Below are 19292 nucleotides of genomic sequence, written 5' to 3'. Positions count from 1 at the left end.
TATTGTTTTAACTTCTGAAGCATCCTATACTTTTTCCTTGTTGTTGAATACCATAGAGTCCAAAACAACCTGTAGCTGACCCTCTAGTGGATGTTCAGAGGCAGTTAAATCACACAAGAGGAGACTGTTCTTTCTCCCACAGAGTAGCGGGCTCTTGCCTTTGTGACTGCAACATAGCTTCTTGCCACCAGGCCATCAGAGCATCACAGGCAAATTTGGAGACTATGGGAGTTCATTTCTAGACCATCACAATAAAGCTAATTTCACAATAAAATAAGAGGCATGATTTCTTTTTTGATTCCTAGTACTGGCTTAGTAGTAAGGAGTTGTGCTTCCAACTCAAAGGTTCAAACTTTATATCCACCAGTCACTCAGTGGGAGAGAGGTGGACATACACCTCCTATGCAATTTACTGAAAACCTGACAGAGGGTCAGCTATGAGTTGTTACAACACAACAACAGTACACAGTAGTTATACAGTACTGTGGTCTACCAAGTATGCACTAACATTATTTGTAAAGTTTAAAATATTGCAAGAATGATCAAAATGAGAGAGATAGGAAGTAAGTACATGATGTTGGAAAAATGGCTCCAATCCAATTGTTTTATTCAGAGTTGTCACAAAACTTCAATTTCTAACATAATGCAGTATCTGTGAAGCTCTATAAAATGAAGCATATACAATAGTTATTCTATAGTCTCCATGAAAAACTAGGATGTGTCTATTTTTTTTTCACAATTGAGACGCTAGATTGAGTCTGGTATAGATAAATCCTCACAAAATATTTGCTGAACAGCTGAACAAATACATGATTGAATGAACTGCCATTCCAGCATGCTTGGTAGCTTTGTGTTAAAATACATTCTTAGAATTTGGGAAGAACCTGAAGAGTGTGACCATGCATATTTCAGTATTTAGTTTTTTTAAAAAATATACATAGTCTGCTTTGGTACAACTTAACAAATCACAGGAATATTTTTGTAGCAACTAACAGCTATAATATTAAAATCAAACTGTGCTATCTCTACTTAACATCATCACCAACTCACAAATTCTGCAATTAAAACGTTATGGTTGATGCATAAGAATATACAAAATGTTTACCCATTGCCTTTATATGTCTTTGGGGAATACTACTAACATTCTTTGGAATTATAAGTAACTGACACAAAAGTACACAGCAAGTATACAGAGCAAAATTAGTTCTACCTTTGTGTGACTCATAGGTACATCTATGGTTTATACAACTGCCAGACTGGAATTTTAATTATCTAAATTTCAAATATATTATTTTTCCTTCTGAATATCTAATAAGTGTTATTCAATATTTGCTAATGAATTTACTTTCTAAACTTGAATTCACATGCTCACAGGTTCAGACTGCTTGCTGCAACTCTTTAGGTCATTGTCAATAAGCAAAAGATAGAGATTGAAAGTAACTTGCTCACTCCTAGGAGAAATCAGCTTTTCTCCTAGTAAAGTCTTCTGAAATAATAAGTGCTAAAGCTACTTTTTAGGACTTTCAGGTTTTCAATTATCAACTGAGTGGGCTATAAGGTATATTTTTGGATAAAATACAAGTTGGTTATCTTAAAATATTCCAGTATTAGAGGGATATAAAGTCCAGATACCATATAAATCCAGTCTGAAGTTTGACACTATTTTTATAGCATTTTAATGTCACATAAAAAAAGGATAAATCTTCATTTTTCTTTTCTTTTCCTTCCCTTTCCAACCTGCCTTCACTAATAATGCACTAACTATAAGGAAATCTGTCTCAAGAAATCTGATTGCATCTTGCTTGCCTCACACTCGACTCTGATTCTTGAACAGCAAAATAGTATGAGGAAAGTTTTTAGAGTTTATTGAGGGACAATATCAATAATAATTTATAATGAGTAATGCATCTATAAAATGGCATACATCGGAGCCAAGAACTTGGAGTAGTGCATGAATGATTATTAAAGAGAAAGAATTGCTGCACAATAGTTAAGAGTAAAGTACCCAGGTGAAAAATGCCTCTTTCCCCAGACTGCTTAGTAATCATGACAACTTTGGGCCACAATTTCCTGAACAAATGTAAGCTGAGGGTAGTAGGAAAGGCTTTTTCTTTTGGATTAACATACAGCACATTTTTTCCTTCATATCTTGAGTGTATATATGATATGTAAAGTACAATAACCATGTTGCTACATGGAGTAACAGGCTTGTGGATGAAAATCGAGGAAAAATAGAAGTTTCTCCTTATGATATTGTTGAGCCACAAATCAACCTTGAAGTGCTTCCCCTGGGTATTTGTTGCCTGAGCAAAGAGACAAGTAAATTATTATGTAGTTATGCCATCATTAGTTAGATTTTCTTTTTCTTGTAACTAAACACATTCTATGTACATGTTGGAAAACAATTTCCCATAAGTCTTTCTAATATTTGCACATGATACAAGAAAAGATACTGCTTGACTTTGTCTTAGACTTTATTTTGAGGGACAGTTGTATAGCAGACAGGCAGATAACCCTGAAAGAGGAAATACAGTGTCTTAATCTAACACAGGGTTAAACCGGGCCGCTCCTTGGAGGCAAGGATTCTGAGGCTCCGTCTAACATACTTTGGACATGTTGTGAGGAGAGACCGGTCCTTTGAGAGGGACATCCTGCTTGGGAGGGTGGAGGGACAGCGCAGGAGGGGAAGACCCTCTATGAGGTGGATTGATTCAGTGACTGGGGTAATCGGATTGGGAGTGTCCAGTGCGATTGGCACAGGACAGAGCAGCGTTTAGTGCCGTTGTACATAGGGTCGCTATGAGTTGCACGCGACTCGATGGCGCATAACAACAACAACAACAATCTAACACAAAAGAAGATTCACATACTGTTCAGCACAGGTAAAAGGCTTTCCTCCAGGACAAATATTGAGTATGCTTTCTAATTATAAAGTTTTTAATTTCCAAAGTTTTAAATTTCCCTCCTCTGCTAACTCACTTTGTGTGCAGGTACTATCTGAGCTCTTACATAATTCTCCGTAGGAATGGAGATTAGGAAGACTGGGGTTAAGACAAATGTTAAGACCATGTACACTATATTGGCATAAGTTAAAAAAAATTATTTGCCTCAGATTTGAGAGTCTCAAGCCTTTTGCAATGAATGATTCATGAAAACATGACAGGTAACTTGTTCATTTACAAGTCAGGAAGACCTGTGGATCCTAATGAGCTCTCAAAGTGATTTTTAATGAAGTCCTCAAAATCAATATGCATCTAAAGTATATGTTGCTGTCAGTTGGCTTCATCTCAAAGAAGCCTTCTGCATCAAAGAAACAAACTTTTCTAGTTCTATACCAACCTCACAATCATGTAAACATGCAAGTACAGCCCTGTGCCACCTCATCTTATTGAGAAGCCTCAGAGGCATGCAGAACATGAAGAGACAGTTGGAATTCTTCATTTAGTTGATTATCAAAATTATCTAATCCTGATATGTGATGAAAAGAGTGTTTTAGTTACAGTGTCTGTTGTTACAAATTCCTCTAATACCCACCCAGAAAAAAAGCTCTTGGTTATAGTCATACTAGATATAGCTTAGTTAGTGACTACCATTTATTTATTAATTACCATGCACGTAGCCTCATAGATCTGATTTTCTACTCCTTTCTAAAAAAAAGTGAAAATAAGAAATGAATAAGGAGTTTGAACTTCGGATATACTTAATAACATCTTAGAGTTCATGAAGAACTGGGGAAAAGGTAATAAATTATACCATACCTCTATCATCAAGAAAATAAAGATTCTTACTACTGGGCCAATCATGACAAAATGTGAAGAGATTGAGATTGTTAAAAACTTCAGTTTGCTTGGCTTCACAATCAACAATCTTAGTACTAGTAGCCAGGAAATCAAAAGATATTGCACTGGGAAAATCTGCTCTTAGGGACAGGTCCAGAGTACTGAAAAGCAACGAAGAGTCTCAGTCTGGAGACTAAGGTGTGCCGGATCCAGGCCATGATTTTTGCAATTACTTGCTATGCATCATAAAGCTGGACAATGCCTAGGGGTGATAGAAGGAGAATTGGCGCCTTTGAGCTCTGGTGCTAAAGAAGAGTATTGAATATACTATGGAATGCTAGAACACACAGGTTTGTCCTGAAGAGGGTGAAGCCAGATTGTTCCTTGGAGGCAAGGATTCTGAAGCCCCATCTGTCATACTTTGGCCTGTTACAAGGAAGGATCAGTCCTTGGAGAAGGACATCATTCTTGGGAGGGTGGACAGACAGTACAAAAGAGGAAGACACTCAATGAGATGGACTGACTCAGTGACTGGGGTTATGGGGGCAGTTGTGTCAGAGACAGTAAAAATGCCTAAGGACATGACAAAAACAGCAACATCAACTATGAATATAATTGTAAAATATATGATGAATTTGCCAAGTCAATCAAGTGTACTAAGAAAGTACAGAGGAGACTAAAATTTTAGTCTCCCAACTTCCGGGTTGTGCTCTTTCAATTGTATAATTTTATTGTTTACCATGTATTATGAGTATGCCAATGAAAAAGAAAGTATTATAAGAGTTTCCAGTTTTAAAAATGATGATTAATTATGAGGTATGGTCTTAAAGTTCTCATACGTAAAACAGCTATACCTTGTACATTGGTGAGGCTGCATCAATGATGGTATCAGAATCCATGATGGAAACATACTATAGAGCCCTTCCAAGCATGGATTATAAATGATGTGGGAAAATCCAAAGGACTCTATTTGAGAAATCTCATAAAGTCTGTACATGAAATAATTGTGTCAGTCCCTTAGCACAATACAGTACTGAAATAAGACACCCCCGAGGCCACTCACTGGACTATAACTTGAGATTATTTTTGAAAATATATTATTGCATTTCTGTCATGATTGTAGGTAGATACAAAATTAAAGCTGCAACATTTTCATTTTCAGAGCTTTCTAATCTTCCATATATAACAGAGTGCACATATCATTAAATAAAGGGACTCAGGTGACTTAGTGGGTAAGGAAGTGTCACTGCAAGGGTGGACAGTTTGAATTCACCAGCTACCAGTTGCTCAGAAAGATGGAAAATCTCCTCCTATGCCATTTGCAACCTTTGAAACACATGCTGGAGTGAATTCTGTGAGTCAGTTCCAGCTAGACAGCACATAACACATAGTTAAATAACATTGGTCACAACAAGATTGAAGATAACCCAGAGAAACCCACAAGATTGAAGATAACCGATAGACATGCACATAATATTTAGTAAAACTGGTACCACTGTCCTCTGTCTCTACCTTCTAATAATACAAAGCATGAATTTATCATTTTAAGATTTCCAGGATTGAGAAATGCCTAAAAAAAGAATCATTCTTTCTCGTAAGATTGATATTTATTCCATTTTCACATCTCACTTCTTGCTTATTTCTCCAGTTGCTTCATGTCTGGGCATCTCCTAGGTGTTTCTCAAGAGCTAGCTAGACCTACAACTGTTGTTGTTGTTGACTGCCTTCGAGCCTGAAGCCCCTCGACAACTACTGGCATTTATCGACTTAGGGTTTCCGGAGGCGTCTTGTTTAGGAAGTGGATGCCACTCCTGCTTCCAAAAAGAATCTTGGAACCTACAACTAGACCTTCTAAGAATCAAATCCCTATGCACATCTAAAAACTTCTCCAACAGGGTAAAAAGGGAAGCCATAGACCGGGGAAAAGTATCTAGTAATGACATGTCTGATAATGGACTTATATTTAGAATACATAAAATACTGGAGCACCACAAGAAGACAAAGGTAAACAACCCAATTACAAAATGGGCACAGGATATGAACAGACACTTCACCAAAGAAGACATTCAGATGGCAAACAAACACATGAAGAAGCTCTAAGAGAGATTAAAATCAAAACCACTATGAGATATTATCTCACTCCAGTAAGAAGAGCAAACAACAAATGCTGGTGAGGTTGTGGAGAAACTGGAGCTCTTACTCACTGTTGGTGGGAGTGTAAAATGGTGCAACCACTATGGAAGGCTGTATGGAGCGTTCTCAAAAAGTTGAAAATAGAAATACCATTTGATCCAACAATTCAACTACTGGGAATAAACCCTAAAGAAACCAGAATTGCCACCCAAGCAGATATATGCACACCCATGTTTATTGTGGCTTTGTTCACAATAGCAAAGAGTTGGAAACAACCCAAGTACACATCACCAAATGAATGGATAAGGAAGCTGTGGTATATTTACATAATAGAATACTAGGCTGCATTGAAAAAAAAAGAAACTCATGAAATATTATACATAATGGGTGACTCTGGAGGACATTATGCTGAATGAAATACCTCAGTCACAAAAGAACAAATATTGCATAGTGCCACTGTTGTAAGGCTGAACTGACAATGAAGTTGGGGGAAGGCTAAGAGAGGGCAAATGATGTATACTGCATTAAAACAGATGAGGGAAAGAATATGTGATTAGGTATTATCATATGACAAGAGTTCAGAATGAAAACTGCACAGTGACTGGGGGGGTATTGTATAACAATAAAATAATTTTATTATTTTTTTTTAACTTTTCAAAGGGAAATGAGAATTGGGGGGAGGAGTGCCCAGGGAGGAAAGTGTGCAACAATGAATGAATGGAAATCCAAAGTCTCTGTAAACTTTTATTAAAATAAAAAAAAAATCCAAAACAAAGAATTAGCTAGACAAGTGTGGTTTCTGAAGTTTTGTCACATATCTTCCAAATTGTAACATTTTGAGCACAATCAATACTACACTGTGAAAATAAAACATAAAATGACAATAATTTTTATTATTATATTAACAGTCCCTTAACTACTAGTGGATATTTTAGTAGAAATGAAATCCTAAAGTGTCTTAATATCAATCACATTACTCAGTGTAAGGCATGGAGTAGAATTGAAGAATTAGCAGTAGGTCTGCAATTAATTTTCTTTTCTCCCTTTACTATGAGATTTTCTGGAAGAAAGAAAATAAAAGTGACCTGGTCAGGTGAAGTCCATGTGTAAACATGGTTACAACATAGCTTTGCAAATCATTCATGGTATTTATTGTTAGAAGGGTCCTGCACATTTAACATTATTTAAAAAGTGAATATAATGTGATCAAAATTATTTATGATAAACACTGAACCTTTAGATTTATGAGAGCTGGCTCTCTGAAACACAAATGTAAACTGTACAGTAATAAAAGTAAAATGAAGATTTCTTTTAGAATGAAATAATCTCTTTTTGATATAACTTCATGTATTATGTAGAGACTCAAAAGGGAGCTCTATAGTAAAGTGGTCAGGGTAAGTGGGGATGGGGACTGTATAACAATGAAAGAACTTTTTTTCCCAAGAAAAAAATGAAATAGAGGATGGAAGGGGACAAATGTGCAATTATGAATAAATGAAATCTAAGTGTTTTTATAAACTTTCATTAAACTTTCAATAAAAGGGGGAAAAAAGATGCTCTCATGTCTTAGTGACAGGGAGTTGTGCTGTCAGCTTAAAGGCAGAATTTCTAATCCACTAGCTGTTCTATGGGAGAATGATGGGCAATCTCTTCCTTGGCGATTTATTGCCTCTGAAAATTTGCTGGAGGGTCAGTTATGAGTTGCTTGTGACTCAATGGTATGTAACAACAGCAACATATATAATCCTTAAGAAAGAGAGAGTTAGGAAGAGTAAGAAACCTTCTATCTGTATGGATTTTTGCTCACTGTCTGCAATAGATATCTCAGACCTTTGTTTTATTCTAATATAACTGAAGGATAGATGTATAAGTAAACTAACTCCTTTTTCTTCTTCTGAAATGCCCTGTTACTCTGCACATTAAAAGGTAACTTCTAAATTTTACTGCAGTAGCACTCACTTCACTAAGCTTTATCTAAAAAATCTGGAGTATAGTTAATTGCCATTTCTCTATAACAAGATTTTTTCTTTATTACAACATATTTGATTTTTATTATAGCATATTATTTTAAAAATTATCTCCATGCCTAAATTTCAACTATTTGGGAGCAAAAACTAGGTTTCATTCATTTAAAAAAATCTTATATAAACTTTGTAAATAAACCAGTTGTTGTTATTGTTATGTGTCATCAAGTCACCTGTGACTCATAGTGACTCTATGTACAACAGCCTTAACCCCTGCTCTATCCTGTGTCAATCATACAGTCTCTGACACACCTACCCAGATTACATATCACTGAATCAATCCACCTCATAGAGGGTCTTCCTCTCCTGTGCTGTTCCTCCACCCTCCTAAGCAAGGCGTCCATCTCCAAGGACTGGTCCCTTGTTGCAATATGTACAAAGTATGTCAGATGAAGCTTCAATATCCTTGCCTCCAAGGAGCAGCCTGGATTAACCCTCTCCTGGACAAACCTGCCCATTTCCTTAGCACTCCATGGTACATTCAATACTCTTCTCTAACATCACAGCTCAAAGGCATCAATTCTCATTCTATCCTCCCTAGTCATTGTCCAGCCCTCTGATGCATCGCAAGTGATTGTAAAGACCATGGTCTGTGTCAGGCACACCTTGGTCTTCAGAGTGACACCATTTCTCTTCAGTATTTTGGAGAGGTGCCTAACAGCAGACTTTCCATCACAATATGTCTTTTCATTTCCTGGCTGCTTGTGCCAAGAGTGTTGACTGTGGAGCCAAGCAAACTAAAGCTGTGAACAATCTCCATCTCTTCACCATCCATCCTGATGTTGTCACTTGTCCCAAAGGTAAGAATCTTTGTCTTCTTGATATTGAGCCTCAATTCATATTGAAGGTGACTGTCCTTAGTCTTCTGCAGCAAGTGCTTCAAGTTTTTCTCTGTTCCAGCAAGAAGAGTTGTGTCATCTGCATAACACATATTGTTGATGAATCTTCCTCCAATTCTGATGCCACATTTCTTCTCAGCCTCCCAGATAATCTGTTCTGCTTATAGGTTGAAAAAGTGTGGAGATAGGCCACATCCCTGGTGTACCAATTTTAAACTATGCACTTTTCCCTTTCTCTGTTCTGACAAATCCCTCCTGGTCCAAGTATACATTTTGCGTTAACATAATTAAATTTTCTGGGATTCGCATCCTTCTCAGAGTCAGCCACAGTTTGTTGTGATCCACACAATCAAACACCTTTGCATAATCAATGAAACACAGAATAGACATTCCTCTGGTATTCCCTTCTTTCAGTCAAGATCCATCTAACATCAGCGACAATGTCCCTAGTACCACGACCCCTTCTAAACCCAGCCTGGACTTCTGGCAGTTCTCTGTTGATGTGCTGTTCCAGTCATTTTCGGATAATCTTCAGCAGAATCTTGCTAATATGTGATATCAATGATACTGTTAGACAATTTTCACACTCTGTTGAATCAACTTTCCTTGGGATGGGAACAAATATAGACCTCTTCAGGTCAGTTGGCCAAGTGGTTGTCCTCCAGATTTCTTGATACAACTTGGTGAGCACATCTAGGGCAGCATCTATAAGTTGAAATAGGTCAATTGGTATACCATTAATTCCTGGGGCCTTATTTTTTGCCATTTCTTTCAAAACTACTTGAACTTCTTCCTTCATCACCGTAGGTTCTTGTTCATATATTATTTCATGAAATTCTTCTGTGTCTGACAATTCGTTTCAGTACAATGACTCTGTATACTCTTGTTTAATATTTGCTCAAAGCAACCCCCATCCCACAGGTAAACACAGCCCAGAGGCCTGGCAAGTCAAGGAGGAGCCAGAAATCGTAGGAATTTCAGAATGGAATAACTAAACTGGTATAAAATTAAAAAAAAAACAAACAACCAAAACAAACCTACAAAAAGTATCTTAAAAAGATAATGAGAAGATATTAAATGCTGTTTTTAGTTAGTGAAAAAAGTTGAAAGAAAGTCTCCTAAATTTTACCTGGAAGAGAAACAGATGAGGAGAAGAGAGTAAAATTTTAAGTAGGCAGCCTCAACATCCAGGCCAATATCCTCCCAAGAAGTTTTAGAAGCAATTTCTTTATTCAAATTGGAATAGCAATGGAGAATCAGCACATTTCACAATTTTTCTGCAGTAAGAATTTCACTTTAGAAAAGGAAATACAGGGTTTTTTCCTATTATGAAAGATCCAATAAAAATTGGATTTAGTTTGAACTTTAAAATATGTGGGAGTAACACTTAGAATTATTAAATAAATACTGATCTTGAATGTAAATTTACAGATGCAGTGCTTGAATATTAAATCTAGACTAGAGTTTGAAGATTACTCAGATCAATTTAGTCATTTACTTAAGTAGAAAAGGTAATACTTAGGAAAGCTTTGCCTGAAAACAGAAAGAGAGAGATAGTCCGTCTAGGAAGTTCTAAAGGTAAAAAGACTTTGCTAGAAACAACTAACACATTTATCAGTTTTTCTAAGATGAGAAATTATATTTTGAAAACTTCTAAAGCACCCATATATGCAGGTGCAAACTCTCACAGATTATACATTTTGTTGTTTGGGTTTCTGTCTTTTTTTTTTTTCCTCTTGGAAACATCTTCACAGCCTGAAAATGAGAAGAGAAGCTTTCCCCTAGGCAAAAGGAGGAACTGTAACTCCAAGAAAACTAATGAGAACTTCAGAGGGCAATGGTAATATACATTCTCATTTCAGGGGAACACGGAATCCCCTCAAGCATTTGTGGACACTTGATTTATAATAAAAATGTACATCACATTTCTGGAACATTTCTTTTTTTCCATTATTCCTTTGCTGCAAAATAGTTATAAGCATACAGAGATGCCTATACTTTCAAACCTACTATCTAAATATGTTTTGGGGATTTTTCCCCCCACATCCTTAATTTAAAAAATGAACGCAAACACAGCCTCTTTTGTCTATTGTTTTTGTTATGTGCCATCAAATCGCTTGCAACCTTATGGACAACAGCCTTAAACTCTGCTCTGTCCTGTGCCAATCGCACTGTATCTGACACACCCATCCCGATTACTCCAGTCACTGAATCAATCCACCTCATAGAGGGCCTTCCTCTCATGTGCTGCCCCTCCACACTCCCAAGCATGATGTCCCTCTCCAAGGACCTGTCCCTCCTTACAACATGTCCAAAATATGTTAGAATCCTTGCCTCCAAGGAGTTGCCTGGTTTAACCCTTTCCAGGATTAATCTGTTTGTTTCCCTAGCAGTCCATGGTACCCTCAACACTCTTCTCCAGCACCAAAGCTCAAAGGCATCAATTCTCCTTCTGTCCTCCCTAGTCATTGTCCAACTCTCTGATGCATAACAAATGATTGCAAAGACCATAGTCTGTATCAGACACACCTTAGTCTCCAGAGAGACACCTTTGCTCTTGACTACTTCAGAGAGGTCCCTAACAGCAGACTTTCCCATCGCAATACATCTTTTAATTTCCTGACCCTCAAATTAGGTTGATTTTAACTTATACACATTTTATGACTGCTTTTTTTCTGCATATAAGTACATTTGTAGTGTACAAAGTTCTCAACATTTTGTTGGAAAGACTTTAAAAACAGGGCAGTGGTAGCCTTAATTTTGGATGGGCTAAAGGTTTTTCTCAAACCCAAGTTTCATTTTTGGTTTTTCGGTTTTATCTATAAGACCTATTAGATGACAATTTTAGTAAAAATTTGTCCACAGGTGAATGAATGAACACTTATTAAAGAATTATATAGATATTTAAAAATATTATATGTTCTTTAAATTTTATATTGAAACTTTGTTTTGGAAACTGCTTGTTAACAATTTGGATTTTAACATTCTATATTCCACCTGAAAAGAATAATTTTTCTGAGACATGAAAATGAACTCAATGTAAGACTTTATTAAAAACATCATGATCAATGAGTGCCACTGAAAGATAATATATATCTAAACTATCCCATATTTGGGGATTCTATAACTTTTTCTAAAAGGTTTTTTTTTTTTTTGGTTTTTGGTTTGTTCTCACGAGTTTATCTTAACTTTCTTCAGGGTTAGAACATTCCATCCTACAGCTCTTCTGTCATCATTTGCTCAATTTCTTTAATTCTAGTCTACCTCATGTTGAGACGGCACCACAGTGGATCTGCTTTTTAACATTCTCGGTTGAAAGATAGTTCTGAGAATTTTCCCTTGTTGAATCTTAACTGTCAGTTAAATATTTTTTCCAGTCTAAATTACGCAAAACTCACATTATCTTCAGCTCTAAATATGGTTTATTTTAGATCGTGTTCCCCACTGGTGTTCATTGCTCATGCTGTAATTACTTTTTTGCTGAAGTTATGGATTAGAATTACGGACATAATATGCAGTTATTTGCAAGGGAAATGAAGATAAAGTAGGAGAATCTAATCATCTGAAAAGAGGAAGCAATAACTAGACTGTAAAAAAGGGGGGAAAATGTTTGTTGAGGACTTCTGCCAAAATGTAAACTTCTAAATTTGTTTATCTTTAAATATTTGTTTACTCTCCCTTTAGTTTATTCCTTTCTAGGCTGGTGGCTGGCGGTCATCTCGATGGTGGTTTTGACTTGATGGTGGTCGGACAAGTGAGTTTCTGAGGCCCTTTTTGTGGTGTGTTACTGTTCTTTCCCTCTCTCAATAGTGCGTGGCCTTTGAGCCTTAGACTAAGGGTAAGGACGGAGACCTGCTCGAAGATATGGATTTTAAATCCAGTAAAAATATTCTTTAAAAGACAGAGCAATTACTTGTCTATTTGCTATACTGAACAACCTGGAGTTTCTGTGATGCTAAACACTATCCCATAGTAGTGTCAGATACCATAGTGATTACGCATTATGTACAGTATTTGGATGAACTTCCAGACTGATTCATGTTGGGAAGTAGGAGCGGCATCCACGTCCTAAACTAAGTGCCTCTGGAAACTCTACAAACCCTCTTATAAATGTGCAGAAATGATGTTAATCATAGGACAGAGTTCAGGTCTTTTGTGCAAAGCTTATTCTTAGTCATATTCGACTCGACAACACTTAACCACTGCTAAATGAGACTAGTGCTGTTATATCTGGAGGAACATTCTTCCACTTCGCACATCACTCTATGTCAGTGTGCTATATGAGGTAACCAGGGTTTGCTATGATGCTGAACCTTGTGCCATGGGGATATCAAATACCAGGATGGTTTCACACTGTGGGAAACCACTGTGTCTGGTGGAGCTCGCAGTTGTAAAACAGCTTGGAAGCAAGAGTGGCATTCACTTCCTAAACCACATGCCTCTGGGAACTCTATGAACTTGGAGAAACAATGATAGCTATGGAAATGCATTAGGTCTTTTGTTCATAGAGTTGTTATGAGTTGACCTCAACTTGACGGCAATCAACAACACAACAACAACACAGTCACTTACAATAATACATCTCACATAGTTGTTTGTATCAATATATGTCATTAACTTTATTATAATGTGAATCAAACAAGCATATTTATATATTGGTTATCATGCTTTTGTCACTGGTGGTAGGGCCCATTGAGTCAAGTTCAACCCATAGCAACCTAGTGAACGGCAGTTCTGAGCCCTATCCTATCCTGTGCCATCCTTAGACTTTCTGACACACTAGAGCCCATTGTAGCCATCACTGTGTCAATCCTCTTGGATAAGGGTCTTCCACTCCTTCTCCAACACTCTGTCTTTTCAAGCACCATGTCCCTCTCTAAAAAATAGCCCCTCCTAGCAACATGCCTTAAGTATGTGAGACAAAGCTTTATCATCTTTGCCTCTGAAGAACACTCTGGTTGCACTTTTTCCAAGGCATAGTTGTTTGTTTGCTTGGCAGTCCATGGATGTCCAGGACTCATCCTCCAACACCGCAGCTTAAAGGCATCAATTCTTCTGTCATCCTTATTCATTGTCCAGCTCCTAGATATATAGCAAATGATAGGAAAGATCATAGTCTGAAAAATACATACGTTAGTCCTCAAATTGACATAATTACTCCTAATTTGGAGAGGTCCCTCACTACAGACTTTCTCAGAGCAATACATCTCCTGATTTCCTGATTGCTGGTACCAATTGTGGATGAAGTCATTGAGTTTCAATTTTTTTCTCATCTATTGTGATGTTGCCTATTGATAAGAATCTTTGTTTTCTTGACAATGAGTGCAATCTACATTGAAGGTTGTGTCCTTTGATGTTCTGCAACAGGTGCTTCAAGTCCTCCTCACTTTCAGTAAGCAAAGTTGTATCATCTGCACAACTCAGGATATTAAGTATTCCTCTGATCTGTTTTTACTTTACTTACTGGTTTGTATTTCTCTTTCTTACATATAACATCTAACTTTGAACTTCATTTTGCTATAGTAAGAATATTGCTGTGAATTTTTAAAACAAACAAACAAAACTGCTTTGAATTTAATGTTAGCTGAGTGTATTTTGGCACCTTGACACATTTTTTTAATTTTACATTTTTTTAATACTAATTCATTTACAAAATCTGAATACATTGTTTTTCAAATCAGATCCTTCCCATTTTTCTCACCCTTCCACCCATCAAATTGTGTAAAACCATGATTAATCCCCCCTCCTCACACATGCAAATCAAAACTGCAATAAGATACCATCCACTCCAGTAACAGTGCCAAAGTTTAACAAAGACAGCAAGTGATGAATGTTGGGGAGATGTGGCAAGATAGGAACTCTTACACATTGTGAGTGGGATTGTACAATAGTACAACCACTCTGGAAGGCAATGTGGTGCTTCCTCAAAAAAGCTGACCAAAGAAAATCCGTACGACCCAGCTATTCCCCTGCTTGGAATACCCTGAGGACATGATCACTGAGGCACTAACAGAGACTTGTACACCAATGTTCATAGCATCATTATTCATCATCTCAAGAACATAGAAACAGCCCAGATGTCCAACCACAATAGAGTTGATTGAGAAATTATGGTACATTCACACAATGGAATACTACATAGCACGCAGGAGCAATGAGTTTATAATTTATTACCTACCTAACTTGGGAGGGACTGGAAAGCATTATGCTGAGTGAACTAACTCAGTACCATAAAGACAAATTTTGTATAAAACCATTATTGTAGAATGAGTATGAGAATCTAAGGAGGGTGAAAATATTCCTCTGATCTTGAGGCTATTTTCTTCTCCACAGAGTCCGGTTTATCCAAAAATTTGCTTATTATACAGATAGTATAAATATAGAGAAAAAAAATTCCATTCCGATACACTCCCTTCTTAATTTTAAACCATGCAGTATTCTATTGTTCTGTTGGCACAACAGTCTCTCTCTGTCTAGGTATAGGTTCCACATACTATTAGATACTGTCATTAACATGGATGAAACATTTCAGAAGTAGAAGTCAAATAAGTTATTCAAAGTTAGTGATATAACAGATCCTGAAATTACTCAAGTTGCTTGAGTACAATTTAAAAATTGTTAGGTGCTGTCAGGTTAGCTCCCATTCATAATAACCCTATAAACAATGGGAGAGAACCTTCCTGGTTCTGCACTATCCTCACAATCTTAATTCTCAAGGCCCTGTTGCAATTACTGCATCAGTCTACTGCATAGCACACATTCCTCTCTATTACCAAACTTCTACATTCCCAAACAGGGTCTCTTCCCCCCCCCCCCGAGAAACTGGCCCTTGCTAATAAAATGCCAAAAATGTATGAGATGAAGTCTCATCATCCTTGCTTTCTAAGGAGCTCTTTGGATGTACTGTCTTCAAAACAGACTTGTTTCTTTTTTTAACAGTTTATGATAGAGTTAATATTTTTCACCAACATAATATTTATTTGTAAATACTCATTACTTATTGAGGATTTTCCTTATTCAAAAGCACATGAACCAATTGAAAATACTACTACTTAGATCAACATACCTTACTGTCTAAGTTGACATTCTTATTCTTTTATAGCCTAAAAATATCCCTGCCAGCAAATTTTCTCAGTGAAAAAAGTCATTTAATTTCTTGACTACTACTTCCATGGTGTTGATTATGAATCCAAGTAACATGAAATCATTGACCTCCTCAGTCTTTTTATCTGTTTATCATGGTGTTTTTGATTTATCCATTTGGGAAGATTTTTGGTCTCATTATGCAGAGGTGCACTCGTACTGAAGGCTATAATTGATAAGTATTTCAAGTCTAGTTTATTTCAGTGAGCAAGATTGTGTTATTTGTATATTACAAGTTGTTGACAAGTATTTCTTCAGTTTTGATGCATTTCTTATCTGATGTTGTTTCTCTGGGCTAATACTTTCCAAGCTCTATCATACAGAATTAGCCTTTTTATTATTTGTTCTCCCTATATGAGCAAGAGCCTATGGTGATGAAAGAAGAAGTTTAAGCTGCTTTGAAGGAAATAGCAAAAAATAAGGCCCCAGGAATACATGGTATACCAATTGACATATTTCAGCTGACGCATCTTACCCTGGATGTGCTCACCAAGTTGTGCCAAGAAATCTGGAGAACAACCACTTGGCCAACTGACTGGAAGAGATCGATATTTGTTCCCATCCCGAAGAAAGGTGACCCAACAGAGTGTGGGAAACTATAGAACAATCTCATTGATTTCACATTCAAGCAAGATTCTACTGAAGATTATCCAAAAACGACTGGAATAGCACATCAACAGAGAACAGCCAGAAGTCCCGACTGGGTTTAGAAGGGGTCATGGTACTAGGGATATTGTAGCTGATGTTAGATGTATCTTAGCTGAAAGCAGGGAATACCGGAAGAATGTCAATCTGTGTTTCATTGATTATGCAAAGGCATTTGACTTTGTGGATCATAACAAACTGTGGCTGACTTTGAGAAGAACGGGAATCCCTGAACACTTGATCGTGCTAATGCGAAACCTATACTTGGACCAAGAGGCAGTTGTCAGAACAGAGCAGGGGAACACTGCATGGTTCAAAATTGAGAAAGGTGTACGCCAGGGATGTGTCCTACCTCCATACCTTTTCAACCTGTATGCGAACAGATTATCGGAGAGTCTGGGCTCTATGAGGAGAAGTGTGGCATCAGGATTGGTGGAAGATCTATTAACAATCTGCATTATGCAGACAACATAACCCTGCTTGCTGAAACTGAGGAGGACCTGAAATTCTTGCTACAGAGGGTCAAGGACTTCAACCTCCAATATGGATTGAGGCTTAATGTCAAGAAGACAAAGATTCTCACCAGTGGACCAATTAGCAGCATCAGGATAGATGGTGAAGAGATTGAGATTGTTAACAACTTTAGTCTGCTTGCCTACATGGTCAACACTCTTGGCACCCACAGCCAGGAAAAAAAAACAAAACATATTGCGATGGGAAAGTCTGCTGTTAGGGGCCTCTCTAATGTACTCAAGATCAACGGTATGTCTCTAGAGACTAAGGTGCATCTGATATAGGCCATGGTCTTTGCAATCACTTGTTATGCATCAGAGAGTTGGACAATGACTAGGGAGGATAGAAGGAGAATTGACATTTTTGAGCTTTGGTGTTGGAGAAGAGTGCTGAAGGTGCCATGGACTGCCAATAGAACAAACAGATTCATCCTGGAGAGGGTTAAACCAGGCTGCTCCTTGGAGGCAAGGATTCTGGGGCTTCATCTGACATACTTTGGACATGTTGTAAGGAGGGACAGGTCCTTGAAGAGGAACATCATGCTTGGGAGGGTGGAGATAGGGCGCAACAGGGGAAGACCCTCTATGAGGTGGATTGATTCAGTGACTAGGGTAATCGGAATGGGTGTGTCAGAGGCAGTGCGATTGGCACAAGATAGGGCAGGGTTTAGGGCTATTGTACATAGGGTCGCTATGAGTAGCAAGCGACTGGACAGCACATAACAACAACAACAACAACAATGTTAGTAACGTAGATTCTCACACATATTCTATAAATAAGTGTTCTAATTCTATAAATAAATAACAGTAAACTCCAGTAACGTTCTAGGTACTATACCTGATTCAATATGGATTCAAAGAGGAGCAGAGCTGTTTTGTCATTTCTTCCAAAAGTTTGCAGTCTGGTTAAACAACTCATCAGAGTATCGTAATTATTAATTCAGATAAGTAGTTAGAAGCAAAATCACAGATTCTTTCTTTACTAGGGAGTGAAGATATAATGTGTTAGTTGATATCTGAAAGTTGAAATAGGTTAAACAAGATTCAAAAGCAAAGGTGGTTAATATTTCAATTAATATTCTCAAAGTAGGATAGAGTGTGATTTACTCATTGAACAGAAAAAAGATAAAATTATTTAAAGGAGAGGAGATGCAAGATAGTTAAATGTATTTAAGGTGAAGAGAAAGATTATTCGAGAAATTTAGATTTTTGATGTTCCAGACTCGCATTTTCCTCCTCATAGTGACAGGAAGGTTTGCAGAGGTAAATGCAAAAATTTTTCAAATTCACAATTTTATTTAAAAAAAAAATCTAGTTAACCTAGCAAAAGTCAAAAGCGATGAGATGATAGAAAAGTGAACTACTTTGGGTTAGTGAAGACTATAATACTTTGATGAATCAGTAGTATTTGGCAATTAAAACTGAGTAAACTAAGTACAGCTTAAATCTTCTAATAGTTTATTCAATTACAGAAAAACTTTTTTGTTTGCTTCTTTCTGGTTTGAAATATCTCTTTGTAGGTACTGAACTCAAATTGATAATATATTCCCAGATCATTCTTGTTGTTATGTGCCATCGAGTCACTTGCGACAAGAGCCCTAAACGCCATTCTTTCCTGTGCCAACCTCGCCATCTCAAACACACTCATTCCCACCACTCCACCCACTCACAGAATCGATCCATCTCATTTAATTTCTTGAGGATATCTACCTTCTCATACTTATAAGAGTCTTTAAACAATAACATTATATAAAAACCTCTATGCTTATCTATTTATAATGGAAATGGAACTTTTATATATTGAGGCAGCCATCATAGAAATGTAAATATATTTAACCACTTGGAGATAACTATTAATGGTCTTTCCCATGCTTGGAATGTTGGAGAGACAGGGTAGGAGAGGTAGACTTCAGATCAGACGGATTGACATGATATCTGGAGCAATGATGCTGCGTTCATTGCAGACTGTGAGACTGACTCAGGATAGGGTCAGATTCAGAGCTATTGTACTTAGGATTGCTGTGAATCTTGGGCAACTTGAAGCTAAATAACAACAGTAATTTCTTATCTGAGAAGTCAACATAAAGAAAAGTCTCTTAACACCAAGAGTTATTTATTGACAAAGATTTAAAAAAAATAGAGAGGCTAAGCAAATCATGGCATTTTCATAGTAGAATATTATAGATTTATTAATATTGTAAGGTAAAGTTCAGTATT

This window comes from Elephantulus edwardii, unplaced genomic scaffold (assembly GCF_000299155.1).
Source record: "Elephantulus edwardii isolate Elephantulus edwardi_28Jun2011 unplaced genomic scaffold, EleEdw1.0 scaffold00099, whole genome shotgun sequence".
Lineage (NCBI taxonomy): Eukaryota > Metazoa > Chordata > Mammalia > Macroscelidea > Macroscelididae > Elephantulus > Elephantulus edwardii.
The sequence above is the reverse complement of the archived record's forward strand: the minus strand, read 5'-3'. Positions refer to the sequence as shown.